The sequence below is a fragment of the Saccopteryx bilineata genome, chromosome X (genome assembly GCF_036850765.1).
Source record: "Saccopteryx bilineata isolate mSacBil1 chromosome X, mSacBil1_pri_phased_curated, whole genome shotgun sequence".
In the NCBI taxonomy this organism is placed as follows: domain Eukaryota; kingdom Metazoa; phylum Chordata; class Mammalia; order Chiroptera; family Emballonuridae; genus Saccopteryx; species Saccopteryx bilineata.
Window position 1 is genome coordinate 54219864 of NC_089502.1, and position 18079 is coordinate 54237942.

Below are 18079 nucleotides of genomic sequence, written 5' to 3' on the forward strand. Positions count from 1 at the left end.
GTCTACCTGGACCACTAAGGTCCCTGGTTCAATACCCTGAGGTCATGGGTTTGAGTGCTGGTTTGTTCACTTGAGCGTGTGGTGCTCAGTGTGAGTGCAGGATTATTGACATGATTCCAAGGTCACTGGCTTGAGCCCAAAGTCACTGGTTTGAGCAAGGGGTCACTGGCTTGGATTGAGATCCCTCAGTACAGATACATAGGAGAAGCAATCAATGAACTGTCACAGTGACAATAAGATACCTGGAGACCTGAGGAAATGCTCTGAGGGGCGAAGGGGAGGCAACTGCCCGGGTCAGCAGACCGAAGGACAGGGCCTGAGTAAGGCCCTGTCCCTAGCCTTACTCAGATATTTATTAGCCAGTACAAATAACTCAAGGAAGCAGGCAGAAGTTCTCAAGGGGTGAAGTAAAGTGGAAGAAACATGCTGACTCCTAATCTCTTTTCTGAGAGCCTAAACATTTTCTTCATTCCTAAATCTTATCTTGTTGTTTTGCTGTTCTAGCATGCACTGTTTCCAGTATGGGGCCAGAGAGGCCCCTGGACTCTTGTCCTCTCATGGCTTTCACCATAGGGCGCTTCCTTGTCCCTAATTGTCATCGTAACTCTGCAAGTCTTCACAGCATATTCTTACAATGATGTCTCTCATCTCCCTCTCCTACTCCCTCCCTCCCTATCTCTGTATCTCTCTCAAAATCAATAAAGAAAAAGAAATTTTAAATTAAATTAATAAGAACAGCATGAACCTCGTTCAGATAACAATGTTCAGATAACAGCAAATCTAGTTTTGCCTGAGCATGGAGTCCTGACAGGAGAAAAAACTGAAAAGTGAGGCTGAGATTTTGTCGTAGTTGTCAGGAAAGTTTTATTTGATAGTCAAGGAGAAACTACTCATATTTTAAAGGAAAAGAGGGATGCAATGGAGCCATACTTTGGGAAGATTAGTCCAGAATAGCTTTGAGTCTAAGATTCAGTCTTTCTCTCTGTCTTCATGATTGTTAATCAATAATAGCAACAGTATGGATCATATATTCACTTTGTTGTGATAGGAGCAGTTGTTCTTTAGTTCATGAAGCTACACAATCAAGTAATTGAAATAGAATAGACTGATTTCAATATTTCTTGTCCCACTGGAGAGAGTGGCAAACATGTTCTAAAAAGTCCACTGGGAAGGGATTATGCAAAATCTTGCCAAAGAGAGACAGGATGGGAGAAATGCTTGGAGAAATAATCGGGCAAAAGGGCTGACCCAGGGTCTATAAGAAGGTCCCCAAAGAACTAGCACACATGCTTTTAAGCCTTGGAAATTGGTGGGGAAGAGATGGAAGCTCAGGTGAATAGCTTCTGGAGAAAAAATGTGCTGCACCTTCCATCTCAACCCCAAATCCTGTATCCAAGCGGGTCACAGAAGAAGTGGTACCACCGCCTCCAGCAGAAAATAAAGCCTTGACTAATAAGCACATCGGCAGTGACGTTTGTGGACCAACTCACTGAGAGATGTTCTCAAATTCCGAATTGCATAAAGCCTCCATTGCCTTCTCACAATCCTGGGGAAGTGGGAGGAAGAACCAATAATAAATGATATTCAATCCTCCCCAGGGCCCCCATAAAAAGGACTTCAGGTCAGGTTTAATTTAGAAAATAACAAGGTATTTCTTATATCTAGAATTTGGGATAGAGTAAAATTAATACTTGATACGAAGCAAGAAAGCATCTCTGATTTTGATCTAGAAATTCTGAATTTTTATTTTAAAGATTTTATCTATTGATTTTAGAAAGAGAAGGGGGGGAGAGAAAGGTAGAGGGGAGCAGAGTGCAGGAAGCATCACCTCATAGTTGCTTCTCATATGTGACCTGACTGGGCAAGCCCAGGGCTTTGAACTGCTGAACCCAGGTTCCAGGTCAATGTTTTATTCACTGTGCCACCACAAGTTAGGCGAGAAATTCTGAGTTTTAACAGATGACATTAAACTCCTTAAGAGAGAGTGTTTTGTTATTTAGCTATGATAGTAAATTTCACCAGTATCTGCATACTTTTCTGAGTATAATGCCCTTTCCCTGTCTGTTTTAAAAAATAATAACAAGTTTTGATAATTCTATTCTCACAATGCAGGAGCCTATAACAAAACATTACCTTTCTGACAAATGAAATAGAGTATTTTACCCACTTGACAGTTTTCCCCAAAATATGTCAAGAAATTCTCCAAAATTATCTGTGACTTATCCTATATAAGGTAAAACTTATATTCCAAGTTGTTCTAGAATTTTCACATATTTCCACTCATTCCACACTTGCATTTAGTGGCCTCCACTAAAGGAAAGCATGCATACAAATACACACACTCACACTCTACACACACGTATTATTTTGTTTTTATTTATTTTGAGAGAGGGACAGAGACAAGAATGGAGAGAGATGAGAAGCATCAACTCATAGTTGCACCACTTTAGTTGTTCATTGAGCTTCTCGTATGTGCCCTGACCAGGGCTGAGCCAGTGATCCCTTGCTCAAGCCAGCAGCCTTGGGCTTTTCATGCCAGTGACCTTTGGGCTCAAGCTGCAATTTTTGGCATCCTGTGGATGCCTCCCCTGCTCAATCCAACACCCCTGCACTAATGGGCCTGTGTTCAGAGCCAGTGACCTCGGGGTTTTGAACCAGTGACCCAGCGTTCCTGGTTGACACTTTAGCCACTGCACCACCACGAGTCCAGCGAAACACACACGCACATTTTAAAGAATTCCTATCTCTTATATTTGACTTAATAGAGGAAATTGCTGCCCTATCATTATAGCACTGGCAAGAAGCCAACCATTACCTCAGTTCAACAGCATCCCTAGATTTCTTGGTTAATGAAAACCACCAGCAAGTCTGTGACCAAGCACAGGAATTGAAAAGCCATGGGTCAACAGTTTTAGCATAGTTTAAAAACTACTTTTCAGTGCCAAATGACTAGATTAGCCTAAGGACCACCCACAGATCTTCAGTATCCTCCAATGTAGAGAAAATATCTTGCTTATATAGCAAATGTACTCTTTTAACACTTCTCTCTTTCCAACCTCTACATGCCCTTTTAAAACATCTCCTGTTTTACCTCCCTATCTTACCAAAGCCCCAAGTCTCAAATGGAAACTTCTGTCCCAGATTATATATTCATCACAGCCAGTGCTCTCCATAGCTTAATACAATAAAATCAATGCAACAATGTCACTTGTCAGTCTCTTTGTGCATAAGATAAAATGATACCATCTGTGAGACAAAGTAATGTGGGATAATGAGTCATCTCCAGCTCCTGTAAAATAGCCTAGTCAGTCTGGGCCTGCAGAGAAAGTGATGAAGAGAGAGCAATCAGAGAATCAGTGCACTAGTGATTCATTTCTTAATTTATAGAAATGTGAAGTTCCTTTAAGCTGAGACGAGCATATCAACTGACGAACCCGCTATGCGCATCTGCACTTTTATTATACTTTTATTATACCTGCTAAGTGCACCTGCATTTTTATGAAAGAGTTTGCCTGAGGCCATCGGAGCAGCAGGGCCAGGAATACATTAGTAAAATTAGAAGAAATATCATCAGGCAACTTGTGTGTGCATGTAAACAATTAACAGCTCACTAAGGAGAATTTCACTTTTGTAGGAGCCGGTCATTTCCTCGACCATATTGAAGCGGGCTAATGAACCGAGGCCTCCACCACTGGGTCAAGAGCATCTCGAAGGCTATGGCACTGTCTGACTCAGAGCTATCTGTTAGCATACTTACTGTGCGCCATAAACATCTCCTGAGTTATCCATATTTATCATTGCAGCCCAACCAAGAAAAATTTACCTTTCTAAATTCTTTTCACAGTCCTGCTTCTGTAATACCCCTATCTCATTCTGCAGGATAAGTGAAATATACTGGATATATGCAAACATATTTTAGCCCCTGAAAAGGCTTTTAGTAGAAGGGCTAATAGTAAACCTGAGAAGCAAAAGGGCTGATGAAGCAGTAAACTGACATATTACAAGCAACTTGCATCCTCCCCCCACTGAAGAAAAGGATAGTTATGGTGACAATTTTTCAAATCCATTCCCACGGTCATAGTCAAGTTTAGATTCAGTGACACTGTAATCTGCACAATACATTCACTGAAGACTTTTGGGATTTATTTGACATTGTAAAGCTTTACTCCAAAAGCAATGATTAATTGGACTTGACTCTGAAGCAAAGTTCACTTATTTTCTAAATAATATCTTTTTAAAAAAACTTTGATTTAGGGCCTGTCTGGTTGGCTCAGTAGTAGAGCATTGGCCCAGCATGAGGATGTCCTGGGTTCAATTCCCGGTCAGGGCACAGGAGAAGCAACCATCTGTTATTCCACATCACCCTCTCCTCCTTCTCTCTCTCTCTCTTCTCCTCCCACAGTCATGGCTTGATTGATTTGGGCACATCAGCCCCGGGTGCTGAAGATGGCTCCATGGACCCTCTGCTTCAGGTGCTAAAAATAGCTCAGTTGTGACCATGGCTCCAGATGGGCAGAGCATCAGCCTCAGATGGGGGTTGTCAGGTGGATTCTGGTTGGGGGTATACAGGAGCCTACCTCTCTATTTCCTCCCCTCTCACCTGGAAAAAAGAAAAAAAAACAACTTTGATTTATAGCTCTCTGGTTAAGGATCAAATGCATACTTGGACATTGAACCTATAGGTTAAAAGAATGGAGCTTATAGAGTTTCTTCAATAAAAAATCACCCTCTGGTATGCAGGACAATCAGAACATAATTGAGGTAAAGGGGTTCTGGGTTCTGTTTTATTTATTTATTTATTCATTTTAGAGAGGAGAGGGAGAGAGAGAGAGAGAGGAGGGACAGAGAGAGAGAAGGGGGAGGAGCTGGAAGCATCAACTCCCATATGTGCCTTGACCAGGCAAGCCCAGGGTTTCGAACCGGCGACCTCAGCATTTCCAGGTCGACACTTTATGGGTTCTGAATTACTGCTGGAAAATGCTGGCCCAGATATAACTCCCTCCTGCACTAAACTGCAGAAGGACAAATTTTGTCAGCCAGCTAACACTTACTCAACCCATACTGTCTGGAAGCACGGGGCTAGACAAGCTCACATTCTACTTGGGGGGAAAGACATGTAATAGATTAATCACACTGACATCCCTTGTCATAAATTAAGTCTGACTTGATTCTTGTAAGGCCCTAAATAAAGAAAATGCCTCTTATCCTGTCCGGATGGCTCAGTTGGTTAGAGCATCATCCCAAAACAAAGAGGTTGCCAGTTCAATCCCTAGTCAGGGCACATACAGAAACAGATCGATGTTTCTGTCTCTTTCTCTCTCTCTCTCTCCCTTCTTTTTTCTCTAAACTCAGTAGTAGTAGTAATAATAATAATAATAATAATAATAATAATGATGATGTCTCTTGAGAGTGATGCCGCTGAGGTCAGGTGTCTGAGGTCTAACAGAGAATACACTGAACACACAAAAGGACATACTCCCTGTCATTCTCTCATAGTAACCTGTTCTTTGCCCTTAAACAGGTCAACAGATAGTTACACATATAATTATCACATTAATGTCTGTCTCTCTGTCTAGACTATGAGGACCTTGAAAAATAAGACTTGTCCATTTTTACTCATCACCAGGGCTTATTATAGTGTTGACATACAAAAGATAGTCTGGCCTGACCAGATGGTAGTACAGTGGATAGATCATTGAACTGGGACACAGAAGACCCAGGTTTGAAACTCCAAGGTCACTGGCTTGAGTGTGGGATCATAGACATAATCCCATGGTCACTGGCCCAAAGGTTGCTGGCTTGAAGCCCAAGGTCACTGGCTTGAGCCCAAGGTTGCTGGCTTGAACAAGGTGTCACTGGCTCGGTTGGAGCCCCCTGGTAAAAGAACATATGAGAAAGCAATCAACGGACAACTAAGGGGCTGCAACTCTAAGATGATGTTTCTCATCTCTCTCCCTTCCTGTCTGTTTGTCCCTGTCTCTCTCTCTCTCTCTCTCTCTCTCTCTCTCTCTCTCACACACACACACACACACACACACAAATAAATAAAAAAGAAATGAATGAAAATTGGCCATTATTTGTTTGGGATAATACAGAACAAAGATTAATAAAACTTCGGTACACATAATTTTTAATGAATTTCAATGGAGTACTGGCACACCTCAGAGAAATTGCGGGTTTGGTTCAAGACCACTGCGTTAAAGAGAATAGCCAAGTAAAGTGAGCTGTAATCTTTTTCTGACAGAGGTCTTGCTTCAACTCATAAAAAATGGAACATCTTTGAAGCACAACCAAGAGAAGTGCAATGAAACGAGGTCTGCCTGTCCTTCAATGGCTGTATTTGGCACGCAATTGAGCTAAAGCAATGTGAACATGGTTCCAGAAGTAGCTACATACAATGTACCATTGGGGCACTTTTTCTCAGCACCTTCTCTCATCTTCAATTGTCTGAGACCCAGTGCAACTATGACTTCATCTACCGAACCTTGCCCAATCACTCGGACCTCGGTTCATGTTCTCTTACCTGAACTCCTGTAACTCTCATCACCTGTATAACTTATTAGGCTCTTAATGTATACAGTATTATTATTTCACACTTTGTGCATGTGGACAGGCTAGCTTCCGGGACATAAAAAGGATTAACACCATGACCTTACATATGGTGCATTTCCTGGAAGACTAGGGATGCTTATCTTGGAGAAGACAAGTTTCAGAAATGGGCAAGAGGTGATATGCTAATTTTCTTTCACTACTCTGGGCAATCCTATATGGGGAGCAAACAGAATGGTTCTGGTAGGGCTCCAAATGACAGAACCAGGGCCAATGGTTAAAAGCTACTGGGAGATTACTTTGAATTCAATTCACAAAAGAAATTTCTGATGATAGTTTGGACTGATTTAACACAGAATGGGCTTCTGCCTCAGAAGATAATGAAATTCCTGCAGGGGAGAGACAGTGTGACTATTCTCATGAGGTTGCAAAAAGGCCTTAAGGATCAGATAAACAAAATGAACTTTAGGGATGGTAATGTGCTAAATGTTTATGTCTCCTGAAAATTCTGTGTTTAAGCCCTAAACCCCAATGTGATAGTATTAGGAGGTGGGCTTTTGGGAAGTAATTAGAATTAGATTACTGTACATTATGAGGGAGGAACCTCATGATGGGATTAGTGCCTTTATAAGAAGAGAAAGATAAGAACAGGAAGACAGATCTCTCTCTCTCTCTCTCTCTTGACCAGTGGTGATGCAGTTGAAGGTTGACCTGGGACACTGAGAGCTCTGGTTCAAAAACGTGAGGTCACTGGCTGTGAGCACAGGCTTGTTGGCTTGAGCATTGAATAACCAATGTGGTCCCAAGGTTGCTGACTTGAGCCCAAGGTCACTAACTAGAGCCCAAAGTTGCTGGTTTGAGCAAGGGGTCACTGACTCAGCCTTAGCCCCCCAGTCAAGGCTTGTGTGAGAAGCAATCAATGTACAATTAAAGTGACGCAACTAGCAGTTGATGCTACTCATCCCTCTCCCTCCCATTTCTCTCTCCCTTTCTGTATCTCTCGCAAAAGGATCTTTCTCTCCATAAGCACCTACCAAGGAAATGTCATATGACCACCCAGTGAGAAGAAGGCTATCTTTAAGCCAGGAAGAGGGCTGTTACCTGACACCAAACCACTGGCACCTTGATCTTGAACTTCCCAGCCTCCAGAACTGTGAGAAAACAGAGGTATGTTGTTTAAGTCCCCCAGCCTATGCTATTTTGTTAAAGCAGCCAGAACAGAGCAAGACAGGGACCTTTCCCCACCAGGAGAATCTCTGACCTGAAAAGTGCTTTGCCTCCCCAACTAGTCTACAGGTTCCTCAAAGGCCTAGACCCTGATGTTACTATATTCCCTTGGCATCCAGCTCTGCATTTAAACATAGCAGGTGCTCATTATTTAATCAAAACAGCCCATAAGATCTACAATGGAAGAAAATTGTTGGTGCTTGAGACAAATTTTAGAGGAAAGTAACTATATTACCAATATGATTAAAATCTAAACAGTTGCAGAGTATTTCACACCATGAGATATAATGCACAATTGTTAATAATAATAACAGTATATTAACAGTAGTGTTCTTGAGTAAGGCAACAGCAATTACATTAGTATTGATAATGTTAGTGATGTTTACAATAGTGATTATTAAGACTTTATCAATTTTAAATGAAAACACTAAAATAATCATACACTGAATAATAATGTTCTACCAGTAAGTCAATCAGGAATAAAATGAACTTGAGGTATATGTGTGACTACTGAAAATGAAAACTGACTTAGAATTTGTTAGAAAATAGGATGTGTGTAAGAAAAGTGTTAATACAATGGAAATAATTTTAAAAACAGCTAAGAGAAATAAGACTAAGTACTCATTATAGACATAATGCATACTCAGTTGATGAAATTTCAGAACTATCCACTGAGGGTGAGAGGTCAGAACATCAATGAAGAAATCAGACATTTCACCTTGGCTAAGAAAAAAGTACCATTTTAACTCCGCACACCTTGCTGTAACATGGCATCTGTGAACTAACCCTGTATGACAAAATACACACCCAAGGAAATGGAACTCCTGGGCAACAAACCACCAATAGACAAGGCTGAAATTCCTTGTCTAAGACTTCCCATCTGCTGAGTGTCATTCTAGCTTAATATAATTAGATGGTGCATGAGGGAATAATTTTGTGTATGTGCAGGGGATTGGGTATGAGGATCTATATGTGCAACCAGAGACTAAAGTTTTTGACTAATAAATTTGCTCAAATTCATTTCAATATTTTTATTGGCGGGTCTAAAGCAATCTGGTTCTTCCTCTAAGTACTGCAGCAGACCCAAGGACCTTCGTGGGATTAGCCTGAGTTAGAACTGGAGTGTTGCCAGAACTGCAAGGCAGTTTAAAGTAACTTATTTGGAGGGATAATCCCAATTCTCCCCCCCCCAAGGAAATAATGTGAGGCTATAACCACAAAAATAAGAGGGTGACAAAGTATAAAAGTTTAGGTACTACTATGTATGGCTAAGAAAAGAAAGAACAAAAATGGTATCAAAAACTGATAGTGGCCCTGGTTAGTTAGCTAGGTAGGTTAAGAGTGTCATCCAGAAATGATAAGGTTGTGGGTTTGATCCCCCGTCAGGGCATACATGGGAAGCAACCAATAAATGTATGACTGAGTGAAACAACAAATGAATGCTTCCCTTCTCCCCGCCTTCTCTCTCTTTTTTTCTCTCTGTCTCTCTAAAAATCAATAAAAAAAAATTAAGACTTGGCCAGAAAGCTCAGTTGGTTGGAGTATCGTCCCAGAGCAGAGAGATTGCTGGTTCAATACCCTGGTCAGGGCACATACAGTAGCAGCTCAATGTTACTGTCTAAAAAACAAACAAAAACAAAACAAACAAACAAAAAAACCCCGATGGCGATGCTATCCAGGCAAGTGGCTCTGGACAAAAGATGGGAATACTGAAATGATATTAGAGTCCTGTTTTTCTTTTCCATCAGTTCATGGCCTAGGGGGCAATTCTTGCAGTTAAAGAACATAACATAAGCAAGCTTGAGATTTCCCATCGTGACATATGTTAGTTGTTTCATTTGACACCTCTTTTCTCTCAGTCTACTGTCTATGTCAGACCATCAACCTAATGTTATTAATACAATGACTACTGTTTATTGAGTTTCTCCCAAGTGTTAGGTGCTTTACACACATTTTGCTTTGGAATCCTCACAAATTTTAGCCCCATTTTATAGATGAAACCTGAAAATGAAGTAACCATAGAAGTGAAGTAGCATATTCCAGGTCAACTAGGTGAGCTACTCTTGTTTGTTGGCTTCGTGTTGTCTTACCTGGACCTGTATCCTCTTCACTCTGACCTTGCTAAGGAAATAGTCAGAATCTGTGTTTTAACAAGATTCCCATGTTTCACACACACAACAAATTGTAGACACTGTATTAGGCTACGCACCATGCTGCTTTCTCTCTGTTTCTCTCATTAGTCACAAAGCAAATACGTTCCCACACAGAGTGGAGGATGGAGAAGAGAAAGTGGTATAAGGAACTACTAAAAAGGTAGGAGTTGGGCCCTGGCTGGTGTCTTAGTGGATAGAATGTCAGCTCAGCATGCAGAGATCCTGGGTTAGATTTATGGTCAGGGCACCCAGGAGAAGTGACCATCTGCTTCTTCCCCTCTCCTGCTCCCCCCACCCTCTCTCTTTCCCCACTGCAGCCAGTGGCTTGATTGGTTTGTGGCCCCAGACACTGAGGATGGCTCTTTTGGACCATATCAGCCTCAGGCACTAAAAATAGCTCAGTAGTTGAGCATTGGCCCCTGATGAGGTTTCTGGGTAGATCCTGGTCAGGGTGCATGTGAGAGTCTGCCTGACTATCTCCCCTCCTCTCATCTAAAACAAAAACAAAAAAAAGGTAGAAGCCACAATGCACCTTCTTTTCTAACAACCTCTGCAAATATTGAATTCATTCGTAAACTGGGCTCTTTCAAGTAGCAAATATATCACCCATTAGGATTCTTAAGTGTTTACTGAATAAAATATTCGAGATAAAAATGAAACATATTACATTTGATAAAAGCTTACAGAACAGTACAGAAAGATAATGGTTGGAGGCATAAGTCATATGAATGAACAGGAGTCCGGACATGCTGTGCTCCACATTTTGGTAATAAATACATTAGCAAGGACAAGTGATTCCTGCATGGCTGTGGCATTAGAAAAGCCACCAGCTGGAATAATTACAGTCCAAGCTTTTGTGCAGCAATTTCCCCAGCAACTGGAGAAAGGAGGGCACTGTGGGAATTCTTGCCATTTACATGTTTGCCATCGCTTTTGGTTGCCAGCAAATTTGATTTACAGGAGCTGGACCGCTGCAATCCACGGTGATGTTAGTGAGAGACAAAAGTGAGTGAACAGTCATCTGCATTTTATCTCATTTTCCCTCCTTGATAAATTTTCTCCATTACAGCCTCTTTAATTTCCTTTACCAACGTATTTCTATGCAAAGGTAACGTGTAAATTAAGTCAATTGGTCCAATTTGAAAATTCTGCTTTTAGTAGAATCTGTCTGAATGCAATACCTGATATAGGAAATTAACCTCTTTAGCATGGGTAATTCTCTTCCCTAAGACCAATGAGACTAATGCACTTCCTCAACGCTTCCCCAATTTGGGGGGGCACAGATATGGCCTGGGAGTCTTGTCAAACTGCAGAGTCTGATTCAGTAGGTCCAGCATGTCTGAAATCCTATGTGATGATGTCGCTGCTAGTCTAAGAACACATTACATTTGTGAATGCACCACCCCTAATTTAGCAGCAGTGAAATTTCTACCTTTTCCACCACCTTTGTCATTAATTACTGGGTCATCTTTTGAAATTATCAAAGTAATACTTCATCCTACATTCACATAGGTAACTTGGAAAACCAGAAAAGTAGAAAGAAGAGATGAACAATCTCACCAGCCACACATAACTATTATTCACATTTGGCTATATTTCCTTCCAGTCTTTTTTCAATGAGTTTTAAAAAATGCTTATCTTACTGTCCATTTCATTTTGATTTAACGGCCGTATCTAAATCATCTTACACAGCAGTGCACTGTTTTCTATCGAATTTCCAAATGGATTTTCATCATACACATATCCATCACACTGAACTCTGAGTACAATACTAGCTAGCAGTCACAAAGCAAACTCACAGATGCTTATCTACACACTGCTAATGCAGAACAATGATAATTCTACAAAACCTTGGACCATGGTACACCATATTACACCAATGTCACAGCTACATGAAGGCAGGACCTCCTCTACTCCAAAAAGATTTCTTCAGTGTTGCTTTGCTTTTTAAAACTGCTATTCAGAGCAATCTCTTGGGCCTTTTTACAGCCTTCCTCTCCTATCCAGTGAGACCAGCTTACTTAGAGAGGCATAAGCTGCATCCTGCTTTTATTTTGTTCACTCTGTGAAGCTTGCTTGCCCTTCTTGCCCCTCACTTGGCAGGCTGTAGATCACAGCTGTTTCAACTGATGGGGCCAGAGCCTGAGACACCGCTCTGCCCAGGTGTTCCTTTCCATTAACACTGGCTCTATTCAGGCTGTCAGACATGCTGTGACGTGTGTGACAATTAAACATTTGGTAGACAACAGATACAGGTGGACTACCAGTCACTTGCAGATGATTTGAAAGGACTGCACTTGTCACTCAACTGTAATGGCGAATGCTGTGATGGTAACGGGTGATGTGCAATATTCTATGCTATTTTATGTCAATGAGGTCCAGGTGACAAACGGGAGAAACAGAAATTGTACATTAAATAAAAATCTAAATAAAAGGACTCTGCTAAAATGCAAACATAACAATAAATATTTTCGGATGAAAGCACTAACATGATACAAAATAATTTTTCATAATTTTTAGCTAAAGTAATTAGCCAGATTTGGAAAACAGTGAAATCCTCTAGTGTCAGGGACACTAAAAACCCATGTCTGGTAAACTAATAATCTTACACACACACATACACAACATTTATTTCTCTACTTATCCATTTATCTATATAATTTTTAACAGAAAGTTGGAGCCATTGTGGATACACTGTATCAATATGTCCCTAAATATTTCGGTATGTTTTTCCTTAAAACACAAACATTCTCTTATATAACTACAATATATTAAAAAGGTTAGGTACAGTGTATACATTTACATATTTATATCTATTTTTCTTAGTACAGGATCCAATTAAGGCCAAGCATTTTATTTGTTTGTGTATCTTTTAGCTTGTAACAGTCCCACAGCATTTCTTTACCTTTATTGACCTTGACATTTTTAAAGAGCACGGGACAATTTTTTTGTAGAAAGTTCTTGAAATTCGGGTGTCTCAGACAGGTCCTCATGAACATATTCTAGTTTAAAACTTTAGCAGGAATACTACAGAAGTAAAATATCGTTCTCAGCAGTGCAACAAGATTGGGAGGTACAAGATGCTGAAATGCCCAATCATTGATGATACAAACTTTCACCCCTTAGTAAACATAATAATGCCAAGTTTCACCACTGTAAATTTACTATTTCACTTAAAATAAATGAATAATTTGTGGAACAATGTGTTGAAATTATGCAAATATCCCATTCCTCATCAAACTTTTGCCCAATACTTTTTAGAATTTATTGGCAATTTTCTCACTTGATCATTACTTCTAACAAGTTGGCATTCTACTGTAACCAAGTGCTTTTCTAACTCATTTATTGATTGTTGATATTTATCAGTATTGATTCATAGATTTTTTTTTATTCAACAGGTTAGAAACTAGTAACCTCACGGTAGTGTTGATTTTCAAGTCGTTCTAGATTTGGTCAGTGGAATATGCTTCTCTACCATTCTCTGGGTACTTCCTTACTTTCTGGGACAGTGAGATATTCCAGGCTCTTCTTGTATTTCTTGTGCCTCTGTAACATAACCTGTCATTCTCTGAGGAATCCTGGTCATTTAAATAAAGAATGGCATTTATGAATGAAGATTTGGGCCCCAGTTATGCTCTTTGCTATTGATATAGAATTATATCCAGGTCTATATAGGTATATATGTGCTACCTTTATACCCAACCCCCAAACCACAAGCTTATTCCAGAATTTTGCTTTTGCATATTTGTATCTCTGTGCTACCCTGTTATGGTCACATTTATCCTTTGTCCCTAATATTTATTTTCTAATTGTTTTATGCTACTATAAAAAAAACTGTTACCCATTGTGCTTGAAATATCTACTCACTGGCTCAAGTATCAAAATATATCACTGAGCAATGCCAATTTACTATTGTCTAATAGCTATTTTTCTGTGTTTACTCATGTATATAAAATTTATACCCATCTATCCCAACCTTCTAAAAAATACAGCATATTTCTATCACCACAGAGTGTTTCCATAAGCCCTTTCACAGGCAACTGCACCCCCCTTCACCTAGAGACAACCAAATGTCATTTTTGACCGTACGTGTCATAGAACTACATATGAATCAACTAGAATGAATACTGTTGGGTTCAGCTTTCTCGCCAACATAGTATCTATGAGGCTCACTGATGTTGCTCCATGTACCAGTAGGTTGTTTCTTTTCATTGCTGAGTAGTATTCCACTATATGAATATAACACAATTCCTTTCTTTATTCTTCTGATGATGGATATTTGGTTTTTTTCTAATTTTTATCTATGGTTAATGAAGGTGTTATGAACATTTTTAAAGGACAATTCTTTTTGTGAACAATATGCTTTTATGGGCATGTGCAAAGTTTTTATTTTGAAATAACAGATTTACTGAAAGTTTCAAACAAATGGATGCTCCTATGTACACTTCTCCCATATTTCCCCAAAAGGAACATCTTGCATAAATACAGCACAGTCATATCAACACCAGCAAACTGATGTTGGTATAATTCACCAGTTTTATATGCGTTCACGTGTGCGTTTAGTTCTCTACAGATTTATCACATGTGTTGATTCCTGTAACCATAATCACAATCAATATATGGAATTGTTCCATTCCTACAAGGCTTTTTTTTGCTACTCCTTTATGACTACACCTATAATCCTTCGTCCCTAATGTTAACTTCCTAATTGCTTTATGTTACTATATAGAGATAAAATATATTTGTATTTTGATCTCTATGCTGTGACATTGCTAATTTCACTATCCATAAGATTTTAAAAATTATGTGTCCAGAATTTGGAAATGGGAAAAAGAGAAATGGGTGTCTTGTCAATGTGTTCTGTGAAATGTTCAGTGTAGGGATCAGCAAAGTTTTTTTGTAAAAAGTCAAATAGTAAATATTTAAGTTTTGTGGGCCATAAAATCTCTATAACAACTACTAAATTTGGTTAATGTAGTGCAAAAGCAGTTATGGACAGCCAAGGGTATGGTTGTATTCCAATAAATATTTATTTATAAAAACAGACACTGTGCTAGATTTGACCAAAGGGTTAGAGTCTGCAGATGCTTGGTTTAGCAGAATGTCCGGTGATTATCTATTGATGTCAGGATTTACTTTTGTCTGCTTCTACTGACTAAGTTATTTTATATGTCCATAGAGGTAGAAGTTAACTTGTATAAAACTAATAACAATGAAATAATCATTTTCTGAGAGCAACACAAATGACTTTCATTCATGTCAACACACATAATTCTTATCCTGCCCAATGCAATAGATTTTTGTTAGTAAAGAGAAACACAAATGTTACAGTTTATTTTTATGTAAGATTAGTTTTACATTTATTAGCAAATGTGTTTCAGGAACACTTTGGCTGACTACATAAATCTTCACTCCTCAAATTTTCCTTTGCATAACTTCTAACATCTTACTAGATACCTCTTTTATTTATGAGATAAAATGTTTAACTTGTATTTAATTACTATTTGCACAGTCATGTTTTTAACTTTAACCGTTATATCTTAGTAGGAATTTTTACATAAAATGTGTGTCAATAAGGACAGTTTTACTGTTTCCTTCTACATCATTATGATTTATAATACTTTTTTCTTGCTTTATTACACTGGCTTGGGCCAGTATATGAATAAATATTGTACTTCTATTTTCTTTCAGCACTTTTTTAATGTGTTGAGGGATTGAGGCCACATATATTCAGGTTTAATACCATATTTTGTTTTTAAAAACTTCATGATTGGCCCTTTTAGTTGAAACTGAAGCCACCCCTCCTTCAGATTCTTCCTCCCACAATAACCTGAGAATTTTGAGACACAGATAAAATATATTTCTGTTCATTGCAGAGCAGAAATTTGGGATTGGTCACCACAAAGTTGAAGGTGAGATTCAAAGAAAATCAGAGGAATAGTAAAAAAATGAGGTAAGAGATGGTTCTGGGTGTCTGATAAAATATCTATAGACCTGTATAAGGACAGATGCGATACATTTCCAATTAGCAGGAAACTATTGATAAAAATTTTGAAATAAAGATATCTAACTTTCACTCTACATTTTCTCTTCTGATTAGACATTTTCTCTTCTAATTAGACATTTTCTCTTCTAATCCACAATGATTTATCACTTGCCCAAATAATTCCACACATTTTGTCATATACAAAGCCTTTTGATAGACTTGCTTTGAAAAATAAAAAAAAGAAAAACTATTTTCCATAATTAGAATGATGTAGAACAGAAACTGTATAACAGATACAGGAAGCAAAATTGTACCTGACATGAAGAAACAAAATATGACCAATAATTTGGAGAGAGAGGCTGCAGGAGTACAGAACTCTTCCTCATACATTAGCTTGGCACAAATACACACATCCTTAGAAATACTGTGAAACTTGATGATACTCCAACAATACAGAAAATATGGGAATAAACTCAATTTACTTAAATATTAAAGGAAAGAAAAGTATAAATCTAGAAAGTTGAAGAAACTATACACATTTGTCTTATACATATATAATCTCATACAGCATTGATATAACCTTTTAAGTAAGATATTATTGCCCTAAAATTTATAGTTATAGTTTGTGCAAACAGAAACTTTAGAGAATAGGAAATACCAATAGCCAAGAAACATGCAGTCAACCTCACTATTAATGATATAAATGCAAATTCAGATACCATATTATAGTCCTCAGATTCATAAAAATTAAATGCAAAATACCAAATATTGAAGAAGGGAAATCATCATCTTATTCTTGCGGGTGTGTGAACTATACAGCCTCTAGGGTATAAATTTGGGAATATTTAATATATTTAAAGATATGCTACTTGGTCAGATAGTATGGTTGGTTTGAGCAGCATCCCAAAGTGCAGAGATTGCCAGTTTGATCCCCAGTCAGGACATATACAGGAACAAATTGATATTCCTTTCCATGTCCCATTCTTGCTCTCTCTCTCAAATTAGTAAAATTAAAAAAATAAAAATAAATAAAGATATGTACAGCCTATGACTCTACAAGTTTACTTTTTAGTGTCTAACCAACAGAACTGTCACAAATATGAACAATTCTCATTGCAGTATTGTTTGTAATAATGACAGACAGGAAACAACTTGAATGTCCATCAAGAGACTGAATAAACAGAAGCATAGTCTTATAATGAAATACTATAAAACAATAAAAAAATGGATGAGCTAGCCTTATATATTTCACATGGATAAATATCAAAAACAATGAATTTCAAACACTAGTTTCAGAAGAATCCATTTGTGCGTGTATATGAGATATCACTTTGTGAAATGCAAAATGTGAAAATACAAAGCAATACTAAATGTTTGCATGCACATGTATATATCAAAAAATATATAAATAAAATATGACATCATCAAAATGGCAGGTTAGGAAGCTACGGCTTTACAATCATTACAGAAACTACAACACAATGTCATAGAAATGAAAAAATACCATAATGGATTATTATTAGCAATTATATGCCAACAAATTGGACAACCTAGGAGAAACAGATGAATTTATACACACATACAACCTATCAATACTAAATCTAGAAGAAATAGAAAGTATGAAGAGACTAATAACAAATAAGGAGTGTGTACCAGTAATCAAAAGAAGCTCCAACGAAGAAAAGTTCAGGACCAGAGGCCTTCACATGGGAAGTCCACCACATGTTCAAAGATGACTGAAAACCAATCCCTCTTAAACAATTCCACAAAATAGAAGAAGAGGGAATACTTCAAAACTCATCTTATGGGGCCAGCATCACCCTGATATCAAAGGCAAAGACTATAAGAACTGAAAGTTACAGGTCAAAACATGGACACAAAAAAATTCAATAGACTACTAACAACGGAATTGAACAGGACATGAAAAGGATCACACACCATGACTAAAAGAAATTTACCCTTGGGAGTCAAGGATGTTTTGACAAATGTAAATCAAATCAATGTGTCACCACATTAACAGAATGAAGGATCAAAATCACATGATCATCACAACAGATGCAGAAAAAGCATTTGATAAAATACAACATCCTTCTATGATAAAATCTCTCAATAGTCTGACCAGGTGGTGGCGCAGTGGATAGAGCATCGGCCTGGGACCCTGAGG